The sequence below is a fragment of the Thalassophryne amazonica genome, chromosome 6 (assembly GCF_902500255.1).
Source record: "Thalassophryne amazonica chromosome 6, fThaAma1.1, whole genome shotgun sequence".
Classification (NCBI taxonomy): Eukaryota; Metazoa; Chordata; class Actinopteri; order Batrachoidiformes; family Batrachoididae; genus Thalassophryne; species Thalassophryne amazonica.
This window is the reverse complement of record NC_047108.1, coordinates 55969820-55985035: the sequence shown is the minus strand read 5'-3', so window position 1 is coordinate 55985035 and position 15216 is coordinate 55969820.

Below are 15216 nucleotides of genomic sequence, written 5' to 3'. Positions count from 1 at the left end.
TTTCAATGTAGTGAGGAGGATACCCGATCCATTGCTAATAATATGAATTTAAAAACAGGGAGAATAATTCCATACTACACTGGTATGCTCCCCATATGAAAGGGAGAACACGTGTCTTTAGTGTGGACTTGAATGATTATAAGGAATCTGATTGTTTTATCCAACCTAGTCTAACAGCATGTAATGATACAGCAGCACAAAATATACATCAATCTACTGGTTTGTGATATTGTGACAAAAAGTGCTTCATTTTCGTCACAGCAGCACATACGAGTATTCATTGTAATACATTCCGTGATGGCTGCACAAAATTAAAAGTGAAGCAGGGTGTCAGGGGTGGTTATGGCTAGGGTTGGGGGAAGGGGTAAGGTTAGGTTATGGTTAAGGTTAGGGTTGGGGGTAGGAGTAGGGTTAGTAATAGTGAGTTAAAAAAAGTAATTTGACTCATTTCGTGATGGGAGCACAAAATAAAAGTGAGACTGGGCTGGTTTTATCTCTGTGGGAAGATCATTCCTCAGGGCAGGCGCATAATAAGACAAGGCTCTGTGGCTTGCCAACTTTTTTAACCTTAGGGACACAAAGTAGTCCTGCTCTCTAGTCCTGCCAGAAAATAGGACACTGCAATAATCCAGTCTAAAAATGACAAACAAATGGATCAGAGTTTCTGCATCAGCCATAGACAGCATGTGATCCATCTTTGCTATGTTATGAAGGTGGTAGAAAGCAGTCCTCATGATTTCTCTGATGTGTAGGTCAAAGGACAATGTGGGATCAAAAATCACCTCAAGGTTTCTCACTTTGTCAAAGTGATGTATGAGTCTAAATTAAGCGTTAGCTGCCCAAACTGATGTTGATGTCTCGCTCGACCAAAAACCCTCATTTCAAACTTATCCGAATTTAAAAGTAAGAAATTGGTGTACATCCAGCTTTTAACTGAAGCAAGGCAATTCTCTACATCTTTATGTGCATGAGATTACCAGCAGTTATTGGCATGTACAACTGAGTATCATCATCTTAGCAGTGAAAAGTAATTGCGTAATATTGCTCCTTGTATTTACCCTAAGCGTACTATATAAAGGGAGAAAAGCAGGGGTCCTAAGACAGTGGAACCCCTTGTTTCATGGCAACAAGGTTTGAGGTGACATTATTGTCCAGGACACAGTGAGAGTGGCTGATTAGGTAGGATGTCAACCATACATGATCATTCCCAGCAATCCTAAAGTAATACTCCAGCCTACTGAGTACTATACAGTGATCCACTGTATCAAATGTAGTGCTAAAATCTAACAGTAACAGAACTGTGGTGGTGTTCGAATCCACTGTAAGCAGAAGATCACTTTCCACTTTAGTAAGTGCTGTGTCTGTGGAATGTGGTGTTCTAAATGCAGACTGCAGTAGCTCAAGAGGTTTTTCTCATTAAGGTGGTTCACAAGCTGCTGTGAAGCCACTTTTCAAGAACTGTAGAACAAATTGATAGATTTTATATTGGCCTATAATGTTTTAGTAGACTGGTATCAAGGTTAGATTTCTTAAGTATTGGTTTAATCACTGTGGATTTAAAACATTTAGGAATAGATTCTGAGGTTAGTGACAGGTTAATAATTTACATTACAGTAGGTGCAAGTGTAGGCCATAGGTCTTTAAACAGTTTCCTTGGTATTGGGTTGAAAAGACACATTGTGCATTTATCGGAAGTTAGCAGTTTCATCAGCACATCGAGTGAATTAGATTAGATTAGATAAGCCTTTATTCATCCCTCAATGGGGAAATTTCAGATTTCCACACTCACATTCCACATACAAACAGCAATTGATCTACAATTATTACTTGTTTACCGTAATAATGGCACACATCAGAATTAGGACAACACATATACATTTGACATTGTTTATGTGCACTAAACTTGAAACAGTCTGTTTTCCAATTGAGGCGATGTGAGTGTGTTGGTAGCCGCTGCAGCTATCAAGTCGCGCTGCCTGCCAGCTTGGGAAAGAACAGAGGCCAGCCACAGGAAGGGAAGAGGTGAGAGGAGAAAACTGGAGCATGCTTCAGTCCATGTGTAAGTCTGTCAGTTTATTGTCCTTGTGGGTTGAGATAAGAATGGAGCCGAATAATCTCACCACTGCCTGGATAAATTCCTCTGGAGGTAACAGTGGGCAATTGACCTTGATGCTAGATAGCCTGTAGTGTTGCAGCTGAGCAGTGAAAAACACTATTAATAGTTCCACTCGCACAGCCAAATCCCAATTATGAATTAAGAATATTCCCAATATTGAATTAAGAATATTCACCGGCCTCCAAAACCTTCAGCTTCAACTGCAAGACACGCATCAGCTCCAAGGTGTCATCCAATTTGCGACTGAGTTTAAGAGTCAACGCAGTCTGAGAATGCACTGCCTTGCCAACCTCGTTAATCATGATGGACAAGCGAGGGCCCGTGGTTCTTGATGCCGCCGTCTTGCCAATTTTCCGGTAGATCAGGGCAGCACATAAGCCAAAAATTACCAGCCCTGCTACCATGACACCAAAAATGAATAAATCCTCGACATCCTCAACGGAGAAAGGCGCCAAGCATGCCACACGCCAGGAACTCCAGGAGTCGAGGACATAGCCCACAGGATACGTTCCATCTGGGCAGGCAGGATCCCCCGGTCCTGACCTTCTTGTAGAAAAAATGGTATCAATAGCGTTCAGAGACCAGCTGATCATTTCCATGGTTAATCCAATAGTAGTCCAATAGATCCAGAATCCAATATAGTTTTGAGGAATCCACAGTCTGGTGGAGTAGCGACTTGAAGGTTAAAAGCAGAGAGATAAGGGAGAGTGGAGGAGATGCGACTGCCCTCGTCGGAGTCCCAAGCTGAATTAATAATAATATCAAATAAATTAATATTAATTAATTATTAATAATAAATAATATCAAATTCAGTAAATCTAGGTGAGGTATCAGTGATGGCTCCCACATCACCCAGAGGATGCAGTGGCAGGACAAAAGAATGCTGGGATATATCTGACCTAATGTCATCTATTTTCTTTTTGAAATAATCTAAGAAATTATGAGCAGTAAATGGAGAGCGCCTTACAGGTGGTTGTCTTTGAATAAGTTGCCACTGTGTCGAACAAGAACTTTGAGTTATATGTATTTTTGTTAATCAAATCAGAGTAGTATGCCCGTTTTGTAGACAATAGTGTGTGCTTATAGTCCAGAAAAGCATTGCGCCACCTGAAGTGGAATACTTCTAGTTTTGAACTACATCATTTTCACTCTAGACCTCTAGACTTATGCTTGAGGCCACATAAATGATCACTGAACCAAGGACAGTGTGTTTTGGGGGCCTTGATTCAATGTCCTCGTGAGCACTGAGTTTACATTGTGAACAAGACTATCTGCTGCATTTCATTTAATTTTATTCTTTTTTCCATGGTAATGAATTAAAAAAAATGCACTTTACAGAGTACAAAATAACACATTCCATGTAAAAAGAACAAGAGTAGGATGAAGAAAACATCTTATTATCTCCTACCTCATTCTTGTTTCAACACAAGTTTAGACAGCCTCACCTTTGTGTTCCATTATAAGAATACATAGCAATGAGCATTTTTTCCTTTTTCTTTTTTTTAGCTCTATTCATGTGGATTTTCATACAATTTTAATATTTCTGTTTATAAAGGCATTTAAATAGAAAGACATTTGAAGAACTTTTTAAATGATTTTCCATAGAGTTCCATTGTTTCACGCCCGCAACTGAGACACACATTTTCTTCAGTGTAGTTCTAGCAAAAGGGGTTTTAAAATCATATCTTCTTCTGCTTGTCTCACTATTTACAGTGAAAAGTGTTTGCAGACTACGTGGTAACAGAAAAAAATTTGCTTTATGAAGAACTAATAATGTTTTTAAAACAACCAAGTCCTTCAGTTTTAATAATTGTGACCTCAGAAACAGTTCTGGTGTACGAGAACTTGTCCTTAAGGCTTTCAACAGAAGTGTTTTTCCTGTGGCGGAGCGTCGCGGCGGCTGTATCCCGACGCGCGGACCCGTCCGCACGTCTTTCATTAAAAAAATCTCCTTTAACAGTGGAATATCCGGATAAAATGCTGAAACCGACTTCTTCTGAAACTTCTCTGTTCTCTCACGACGTCCTGGATCAATAGAACCTGAAATGTGGAGGTTTTCAGCTTGAACAGGCTGACGACGGCGGCTGAGAGCGCTGAGCGACGTCTCGCACCGTGGGAAGTCCTTAAAGCGACAGAATCACCTCAAAATCTCTCATCAGCCGTTAAAATTTTCACTGAAAACCAGCTTAATTTTTTCGAACCGTGTCCACTTCGATGTGTCTCACAGGTTTATAAAAAATTTTTATCAAACAAAGCGCCAGTCTCTCAGCAACTTCTCAGACAAAGGAATTCCGACGAGGGGCTGGACGACTCCTCCCACAAGGAGTGCTCACAGGCGAATGCAGCTCTATTAATTATCCTTATAGCATTCTTATGCAAAATAAATAAAGGCAATAAGTTAGTGACATATGTATTGCCCCATACCTCCAAACAATATGTCAGGTATAGTAAAATCAAAGAACTATAAATGAGTCTCATGGCCTTGTAATTTAACATATACTTCACCTTGCTCAAAACAGCAATATTTTTACAAATTTTATTTTTTACATCTGCTATCTGTGACTTCCATTTCAAATTTTCATCAATGAGTACTCCAAGAAATTTAAATTCAGACACTCTCTCAATATCAATGCCATTAAAATTCAACTTAAAATTATCAGGGCATTTATGATTTGTAAACAGCATATATTTTGTCTTACTCAAATTCATGACAATTTATTTTTAATAAACGATTTCTGAAGTAATATTTCATGTTCAACAGTCTTTTGAATTGTTTTTAAATTATTCCCAGACACAAAGAAATTAGTGTCATCAGCAAAGAGGACAAAACGTAATACCTTAGATACATCACAGAGGTCATTAATATATATATATATATATATATATATATATATATATATATATATATATATATATATATATATATATTAAAGGGTTTTGGCCCCAATACTGAACCTTAGGGACCCCACAAGAAATTGTGTTTAATATAGATCTCTGGCCTGCATATTCTACATATTGATGTCTATTTTCTAAATAACTAGTAATCCAATTTAATCCAGTACCTCTAATTCCATTTGAGTGTAGCTTAGGTAACAAAATTTTATGATCAAGAGTATCAAAAGCCTTTTTAAGGTCAAAGAAAACTCCTACTGTATGATTTTTATTCTGAAGTTCAGTAGTAATGTATGATCATGTTGTGAAAGTGATGGTAAGATATCAGGAAATCAGGCTCCAAGTTCATTTGCAGTTGAGCTGCCGTAATGATAAATAAGTGTCTCATCCCAGTGGACAAGGCAAAGAGACTGCAAATGTAACAGTTGAGTGATCTGAAACCACCAAGTCACACAATATCAATATTTGAGACAGTATGCATTTCTTTGTTCACAAACTTTAAAAACAAAGTTCACACACACACTCATCTTCAAACGCTTAGTCCAGTGAAGGGTTGCAAGGGGCTGGAGCCTATCCCAGCAGTCATGGAGCACGAGGTGGGGTACACCCCAGACAGGACGCCAGTATGTCTCAGGGTCGCATATAGACAAACAAACACATTCACACCAGCAAACAAACCTATGGGCATTTTAAAGTTTCCAATCCACCAAACCTGTATGTCTTTGGATGTGGCAGGAAGCCAGAGCTCCTGGGGAGAACCCACACAAACACGGGGAGAACATGAAAACTCCACACAGAAAGAAATGAAACCCATGACCTTCTGGCTGTGAGGCAACAGTGCTAACCACCAAAACACTGTGCTACCTTAAAAACAAAGTTCATCTCATCATTCATCACTCATCTTCAACAGCTTTTCCGGGTTCAGGTGGTGGGGCAACAGCTCCAGCAGGCGACCCCAGACTTCCCTTTCCCATGCCACATTGACCACCTCTGACTGGGGGATCAGGAGGCGTTCTCAGGCCAGTGTGGAGATACAGTAGTGTTCAGAATAATAGTAGTGCTATGTGACTAAAAAGATTAATCTAGGTTTTGAGTATATTTCTTATTGTTACATGGGAAACAAGGTACCAGTAGATTCAGTAGATTCTCACAAATCCAACAAGACCAAGCATTCATGATATGCACACTCTTAAGGCTATGAAATTGGGCTGAAATTGGGATTAAAAAGTTGATTGGAGAGGGGAAAACGTATACGCAGGTGCAAAAAAAGTATAGGCTGTTCATCTACAATGATCTCCAATGCTTTAAAATGGACAAAAAACCAGAGATGTATAGAAGAAAAGGGAAAACAACCATCAAAATGGATAGAAGAATAACCAGAATTGCAAAGGCTCACCCACTGATCAGCTCCAGGATGATCAAAGACAGTCTGGAGTTACCTGGAAGTGCTGTGACAGTTAGAAGACGCCTGTGTGAAGCTAATGTATTTGCACGAATCCCCCGCAAAGTCCCTCTGTTAAATCAAAGACGTGCAGAAGAGGTTACAATTTGCCAAAGAACACATCAACTGGCCTAAAGAGAAATGGACGAATATTTTGTGGACTGATGAGAGTAAAATTGTTCTTTTTGGGTCCAAGGGCTGCAGACAGTTTGTGAGACGACCCCCAAACTCTGAATTCAAGCCACAGTTCACAGTGAAGACAGTGGAGCATGGTGGTGCAAGCATCATGATATGGGCATGTTTCTCCTACTATGGTGTTGGGCCTAAATATCGCATACCAGGTATCATGGACCAGTTTGGATATGTCAAAATACTTGAAGAGGTCATGTTGCCTTATGCTGAAGAGGACATTATTTATTTATTTATTTAATATGGCCATAACATTCACATTGGACAAACCAGATGCAATGTTTTAAGTATTATAGCAAAATAAGCTAATTTTCAACACCTGTCCATAGAGGGCTTTTAGAATTAACACAATACAAAATTTACACAATTGCACCTACTATATACGATACATTTCATTTTATACATCACCATGTGCACAGTTCTGTCCTGATTTTAGCCACAGTTTCACACACCTATTAAAGGTGGTCATATCAGTCTGCAGTTTTAAATGTGTGGGGATTGAGTTCCACAGTCGGACTCCAGCAGAGGAGAAGCTGGACTGTCCAAAAAATGTTCTGTGCTTTGGAACCACACAGTCCCCACTCACAGAGGCTCTGGTGTTTGGTCTGAGAGAGCCTTGACGTCTGACAGCCAAACCAGAGAACAGTGGTGACACATGATTATGTAGACATTTAAAAAACAATTTCAATGTGCAAAAATGTACAAAATTCTCAAATGTAAAAAGTTTGTGCTTTTGGATGATATCACAATGGTGCCACCTCACAGGCTTTCTGTCAAACACCTCGATAGCCTGCTTGTACAAAGATATTACAGGTTTGAGCATGGATGCAGACATTTGTGACCATGAGGTGAGACAGTATGAGAGATGGGAGAAGATCATGGCATGTAAGTACAGCAGAGCAGCTTGATGTGACAGCTCCTGTCTTATGAAGCGAAAGCAACGTAAGTTTGGTTTTACTTTTTTGTACTTTACATGACTTTGAAACTTTAAGTTGCTATCAATTATGATCCCAAGATATTTTGTTTCTATTGCCTCTTGGATTATTTCATCATTAATGGATACGACAAAGAGGTCATTTAAAGGTTGTGATTTGATAGAAAAACAAACGGCAACAGTTTTCTTTACATTTAGGGTTAAGTGTGATTGCTCAAGCCAAGAGGAGATGTGAGATAAGGCCTGACTGTGTCATCGGCATAGAGCTGACAGTTTACGCCTTTGCAGCAGACTGGAAGGTCAACCAATTGCTGCAATTGTTATTCCTGTTGGACTGCCTTTCTGTGTACCGGACCCCGTTTACTGTTTCAGTAAACTGTTTTTACATACAGAGCCTGTTGTCAGAGTCCTGCATTTGTGTCCAGCCTGAACTATCTTCCAGACCTGATAGAAGGGTGTATTTTTTTGGTTTACACTTCCAGGATTCAGTGTATTTTTTTATTATATTGCTTAATTGATTTGTAAATATATTGGTGCATTGATTTAGGCTAGATTCTTTTGTAACAATATCCCAGTCAGTTTGGTTCAACTCACATTCAAAATCATTAATGTTTGCTTTTGAATCCCTGTCTGAATTTTAGATTCTGAACTTTTATGATAGAGCAAACGCTTTTTGGTTAGTTTTCTTGCCAACAGAATCATGTTATGATCTGAGAGCCCTGTAATAAAATTGTATATTTTAATTATCCTCTCTGGTCTATTTGCAAGAATTAGATCTATTAGAGTTTCACTTTGCCTTGTAATTCTAGTTGGCTTATCGACCAGCTGTTAATATTTTAGTTTCTCTACCACTGATTTTAGTTTAGTTTTACTGTTTTTGTCCATCCAATTAATGTTCAGGTCACCCAGAATTATGCATTCAGTACCATTGTCTATACTGAAGACAACATTTTTGAACTTGTCATAAAAATTTGCACCACCTGATGGTGGGTTATATACAACAATTAGACTGAATTTCATATTTGAAGACAATGACAATTTCAGACCAAGACATTCCAAGTTCACATTTATATTAATCACTTCACATTTAAATTGTTCTCTGATGTATATCAACACCCCACCACCCCTTCCCTGCTCTCTGTCTCTCCTGTAGCAGTTGTATCCCGGTATGTCAATCAAATGCATTGGAATATGTTGACTCAGCCAGCTTTCAGTGATGCACAGGAAGTCCAAATTCGAATCAGTTAATAAATCATGTATTTGGTCTGTTTTGGGTAATAAACTTCTAATATTAATATGTCCACCAAAAATTCCCTTTGATTTTGTATCAGGATTCCAAATAACTTGTGCATGGCTGACTGAAAGTTCAGTTGTCTCTGCTTCAGTGTTGCGCGATTAGGCGTTTAGTCCCTCGCGGGATACCGTCTTTGTTTACAGCTTGCAGGTGTAGTACCACGTGTGGCATTTTCTGACTGTCGAATGTGTGTCAATAGATCATTCCACAGAGCTGAGGCACGGTAGGAGAAAGCTGTGTGACCAGCAGACTTTTTATTCACCCTGGGAACACATAAAAGTCCTGCACCCTGAGAACACAGGGCCCGAGCTGGTACATAGGGGCTTACCAGGTCAGCCAGATAGTGAGGTGCAAGTCCATGAACAGTTTTATAAACTAATAACAGAACCTTAAAATCCGATCTTGCTGCAACTGCAAGCCAGTGTAGGGATGCCAAAATGGGCGCAATGTGGTCAAACTTTCTGCTTTGTGTCAAAAAGTGTGGCAGCACACCAGTTGAACCAGTTGAAGACACCTAATACTGGACTGTGGTAAACCAGAAAATAGAGCATAACAATAGTCCAATCTAGAAGAGACAAATGCATTGATCAAAGTCTCAGCATCATCCATAGACAAGATGGGACAAGTCTTCGCTATATTTCGAAATGAAAGAAAGCAGTCCTCGTAATGTCTCTAATGTGAAGGTCAAAAGACAACGTAGGATTGAAAATTACCCCAAGATTCCTCACTTTATCCATATGATGTATAACACATGAACCTAAGCTAAGAGCCAGCTGATCAAACTGATGCTGATACCTCGCTGGACCAAGAACCATAATTTCAGTCTTATCAGAATTTAAAAATAGGAAGTTATTAGACATCCAACTTCTCACTGATAAAAGGCAATCTTCCAAAGATTTTATGTGAATGAGATTACCAGCAGTTATTGCCATGTACAATTGGGTGTCATCAGCATAGCAATGAAAGTCAATACCAAAACGCTGCAGTATATTTCCAAGGGGTGCTACATAAAAGGGGGCCTAAAACGGATCCCTGCAGAACTCCAAACTTCATGTCCCCAAGATCAGAGGAAGTGTCACTGCACAACACACAGTATGAACGACTGGACAGGTATGACGTCAACCATGCAAGGGCAGTTCCAGTAATCCCAAAATGATTCTCCAGCCTATCGAGTAAAATATGATGATACCCGGTATCAGACACGGCACTGAGATCCAACAGCACCAAGACTGTAGTGGTATCTGAGTCCATTGCTCACAAAAGGTCATTCACAACTTTTGTAATTGAAGTCTCTGTTGAGTGATATTTTCTAAAAGCAGACTGCAATGGCTCAAAAAGATTATTCTCAGTGAGGTTGTCCACGAGCTGTTGCAAAACCAGTTTTCCCAGGATTTTAGAACTAAAATGATAGATTTGAGATCAGCCTATAATTTTTCAATACAATAGGGTCAAGATTGGATTTCTTAAGTAATGGTTTAATCACTGCAGACTTGAAACATTTTGGAACAGATCTGGAAGCTAGTGAGAGCTTTATCATTTCCAGCACAGTCGGACCAAGAATGGGCCATAGATCCTTAAACAGTTTTGTTGGTATGGGATCAAATAAGGAGGCTGTGCTTTTTGTAGATGTCATAAGCTACATCAGTGCGCATAGTGAGATACTATCAAAATCTGTAAATCTGGGTAACACCTCAGTGGTAGCATCCACCTCCATAGCAGGATATGGTGGTTAGACCAGCACCTGCTGAGATATGCACAACCTAGTATCCTCAGTTTTCTTTTCGAAATAGTCCAAGAAGTCCTGTGCTAAAAAAGGAGAGTGAATAACAAGTGGCCATCCATAAAACAAAAACTTTGAGTTATGCTTGTTTTATTGATCAAATCAGAATAATAGGCCAACTTTATAGCCAGTAGTGTATGCTTTTAATCTACGATAGCATCATGCCATGCAAGGTAGAACACGTCTAATTTGGAACTACACCATTTCAGTTCCAAACCTCTGGCCTTCTGCCTAAGGTCACGCAAGTAACCACTAAACCAAGGTGACTATGCCTTGGGAAGGTGTGGCCTTAAAAGAGGAGGTGCAACCTTATCCAGTGTAGCCAGGGTATTTCCACTAATGTGCGTTGAATCCAGAACGCATTGCTGGAATCCTAATGCATCCACAAGTTCCATAAATGATTTGCAAAGGGGATCAGAGGGCTTATTTATAAGAATGTTAAAGTCACCAATAATCAAAATGTTGTCCGCACTAGCTGACAGGTTAGAGATGAAAGCAACAAATTCATCTAAGAATTCAGAATATGGGCCAGGAGGCCTATAAACAGTGACAAAATAACATGACTGATTTCCATACTTCTGACCCTGACAATATGTAGCATATGTAGCATCATAGGCAGAGTGGAGGAGCAGATGCTCAAATGAAATATATTTATGACCCCCCCAACAGCCAATAAGGTAAACCTAGATTTACACCCCTGGCAATAATTATAGAATCACCGGCCACAGAGGATGTTCATTCAGTTGTTTAATTTTGTAGAAAAAAAGCAGATCACAGACATGACACAAAACTAAAGTCATTTCAAATGGCAACTTTCTGGCTTTAAGAAACACTATAAGAAATCATGAAAAATAATTGTGGCAGTCAGTAACGGTTACTTTTTAGACCAAGCAGAGGGAAAAAAATATGGACTCACTCAATTCTGAGGAATAAATTATGGAATCACCCTGTAAATTTTCATCCCCAAAACTAACACCTGCATCAAATCAGATCTGCTCGTTAGTCTGCATCTAAAAAGGAGTGATCACACCTTGGAGAGCTGTTGCACCAAGTGGACTGACATGAATCATGGCTCCAACAAGAGAGATGTCAATTGAAACAAAGGAGAGGATTATCAAACTCTTAAAAGAGGGGAAATCATCACGCAATGTTGCAAAAGATGTTGGTTGTTCACAGTCAGCTAAGTCTAAACTCTGGACCAAATACAAACAACATGGGAAGGTTGTTAAAGGCAAACGTACTGGTAGACCAAGGAAGACATCAAAGCGTCAAGACAGAAAACTTAAAGCAATATGTCTCAAAAATCGAAAATGCACAACAAAACAAATGAGGAACGAATGGGAGGAAACTGGAGTCAACGTCTGTGACCGAAGTGTAAGAAACCGCCTAAAGGAAATGGGATTTACCTACAGAAAAGCTAAATGAAAGCCATCAACACCTAAATGTTGTGAAAGTGTAGTGACACGGACCCACAACAGGGGGCGCAAATGAACGGTCAATAGATGAGCCAAAAAGTAACAATTTAATGTTGTGAAGGTGCACAACGAATACACAGATAATCTCAGAATATGATTACAGTCAATCCACAAAGGTGACGTGTGGGCAGGCTCGAGGATAGAAGACGTCTGTCCTGAGAAGAGCCGGAACCACACAATTTCCGCCGCCACCGAACCTGGTGAATACTGGAGCCGCCAAGTCCCGAATTCCCAGGTGATCACCGTCCCCGACTGTCGGATCTGGTACTGCTGGTGAAGAACAAAGACAGTCAAGTGTGGGTGTGTGTACGCCCCGTAACAACAACGGTGGGAATGCCACCTCCACCTCTCACACACACTCGTGCAGCTCCTGTCTCAAACATTTATCTGGCTGGGGTGTGAAGCGAAGCCGTCGCTGATTACGCCAATCTCCCAGATAAGGCACTCCACAGGAAAACAGCTGTAAAATGAGTTCAGACTAAGACACAGTTAGTTTTAAGGCTGAGAATATTACCTCCAAAGAAGTACGATATCTCGGCGATAAGGTGGAGATGACGTCTGGGTTTTATGGAGTGAGATGATGAAGAATGAGTGACAGCTGTCAGGAATTAATGAGTGACAGCTGTCACTCCCGGCTGTGTCCGTGGCGGCAGCGCCCTCTCGTGCCTGAAGCCCGCACTTCAGGCAGGGCGCCCTCTGGTGGTGGGCCAGCAGTACCTCCTCTTCTGGCGGCCCACACAACACTAAACAGAAAAAACAAGGTTACAATGCACTAAGGAAAAGCAATTGTGGACTGTGGATGACTGGATGAAAGTCATATTCAGTGATGAATCTCGAATCTGCATTGGGCAAGGTGATGATGCTGGAACTTTTGTTTGGTGTTGTTCCAATGAGACTTATAAAGATGACTGCCTGAAGAGAACATGTAAATTTCCACAGTCATTGATGATATGGGGCTGAATGTCAGGTAAAGGCACTGGGGGGATGGCTGTCATTACATCATCAATAAAGCCACTTTTCCACTACAAAGCTCCAGCACTACTCGGCTCTACTCTACTCGGCTCTACTCGGTCTGGTTCCAAGCGTGAGCTTTTCCACTGCAAATGGTACCTCTTCAATGTGGGCGGGGTCAGCAGAGCAAACTGCAGTGACGTCGTTTTATACGCGACACAAACATAAACAATGGCGAACTCCGTGTGTTTACTGCTGTGTGAGTTTTTAAGAGAAAGTTGCTGGCAGCGAGAAAAACACACTTGAGACGTACAGAAGACTTGGGGAATTCATATGAAGATGAAGACGAGAAGATACAAGCTGCTAGAGATGAAAAGGCAAAGCATGACGGTAAGCTAATCGTTAGCTTCCTAAGTAGCTCGTAAATAATAACTGCAGGCTGTCGCTATTAAGTATTAAAATTGTGGCTGTCAAAATAAAGCGTTAATTTAGATTAATTACAATACCTATCAGGCCTTCAGTCACACTTTCCTCCATTTTGTTTTGACGTCAGTGACTTGGTCTGTGAATAAAGACACGTTTCTGAGCAATAAACGTGTTAATGTCAATGTCAAATGTTTTAATGACTGTTAATTAACGTCGTCACTGAACTCGAACAGGCTTAAAACATTAAAAACGTTTGTTTTTCATCCAGATTTTAATGTTCAATGGACAAATTTAAAATATGAAATCTAATAAGAATTATTAAAGGAGTCATATTGTGCAGAAAGAATCAGCCTCCAAACCCCACAATTCTGTTTTTATAGACATTCTTTAAAATATATCCTTTTATTGTCATTGTACACATGAATACAATGAAATTTGCCTGCATTTAACCCATCCAAATTACACTTAGACAGCTCTCTCAATTTAAGACCAATTTACAGCTTGTTTAATACCTCCTTGATATGTAACAAAAATAACCCTGATCATTTTTTACCTGATTATTAAATGTCTCAAACACACACAGATCTGAGTTTTTTTAATATACCTGCAATTAAATGATTAATTTAGATTAACTAATCACAAACCTTGTAATCACATTATTTTTTAATAACCTGACAGCACTAATTAAAATATTTATGCTGTATGTGTGTGTTTCAGATGGTTTTCTCAGAGTCACCGCTGCAGAGGTTCATGCCACGGAATGGGACCCCTTTGTCATCATCATGTTATGTTTCACTATGAAGTTTGAATAAATTATTGTACTTTTTGCTAAAATGTCTCCACTTTTGTGTAACATCAGTTTGATTTGTAAAAGTTACCAAGGTTTACTGATTTAATGGCTAACAGTTGGAGAAGCTGTTTAAGCATAATCCAGTAGTAAAATAAGTTTTACATTTAATGGGGTCATAAATGTAAATGTAACAGACAGTAAAACTGGTTGTTCAAAATTCCTTGATGTAATGGTGCCTTCACTGAAGTGACTAAACCTTTTTGTTTATGTTAAATACCATTTGGTAAAATCTCAGTTTAGACATGATTATTCCAGCATCTGTGTAAAGATTCAGCCAGGTGTAGTGTGCAGTGTCTTCTGGAGAGGCTAAAACCCAAATTAAAAATTCTTAGAAATGAACCAAAATGTTTTTTACTGTTGACTCAGAATGAAATGACAAATTATGATACAGTCACATGAGTCAAATTGTTTACTGCAACAAAAAAGAGCAAATACACACACATAAAAAAAAAGCAACACAAACTATACAAAAGTTTCATGTGTCTGTAGTCTGGGTTGGGGGCGCAGGTCACATGCGGTCATGCATTGCGTGCACAAGGTCGCCCAGCACGCCAAGATATGCCTGATCAAATGCAGCTTCCACCACCGTTGCTTCCTCAAGGATCAGTCGGATGTGTCGATCACACTGAAACCAGTTCAGCTTCAGCCTCAACGTCACTCAAGATGGTCAGATTGTCCTGCTGGAACAGGCTCCCTTTATCTCTTGCCTGGACAATAATGAAGGTAGAAATGGGAAAGAAAGTTTAAAAAAAAAACCTTCAATCTCTGTATGATCATTCCCAAGAGTTGCAGTTATCTTGGTCACTTTGCATAAAAATTATGTTCTTTCAAACTTATCCTCCAACAAATCAGATCATTTGGAGCATCA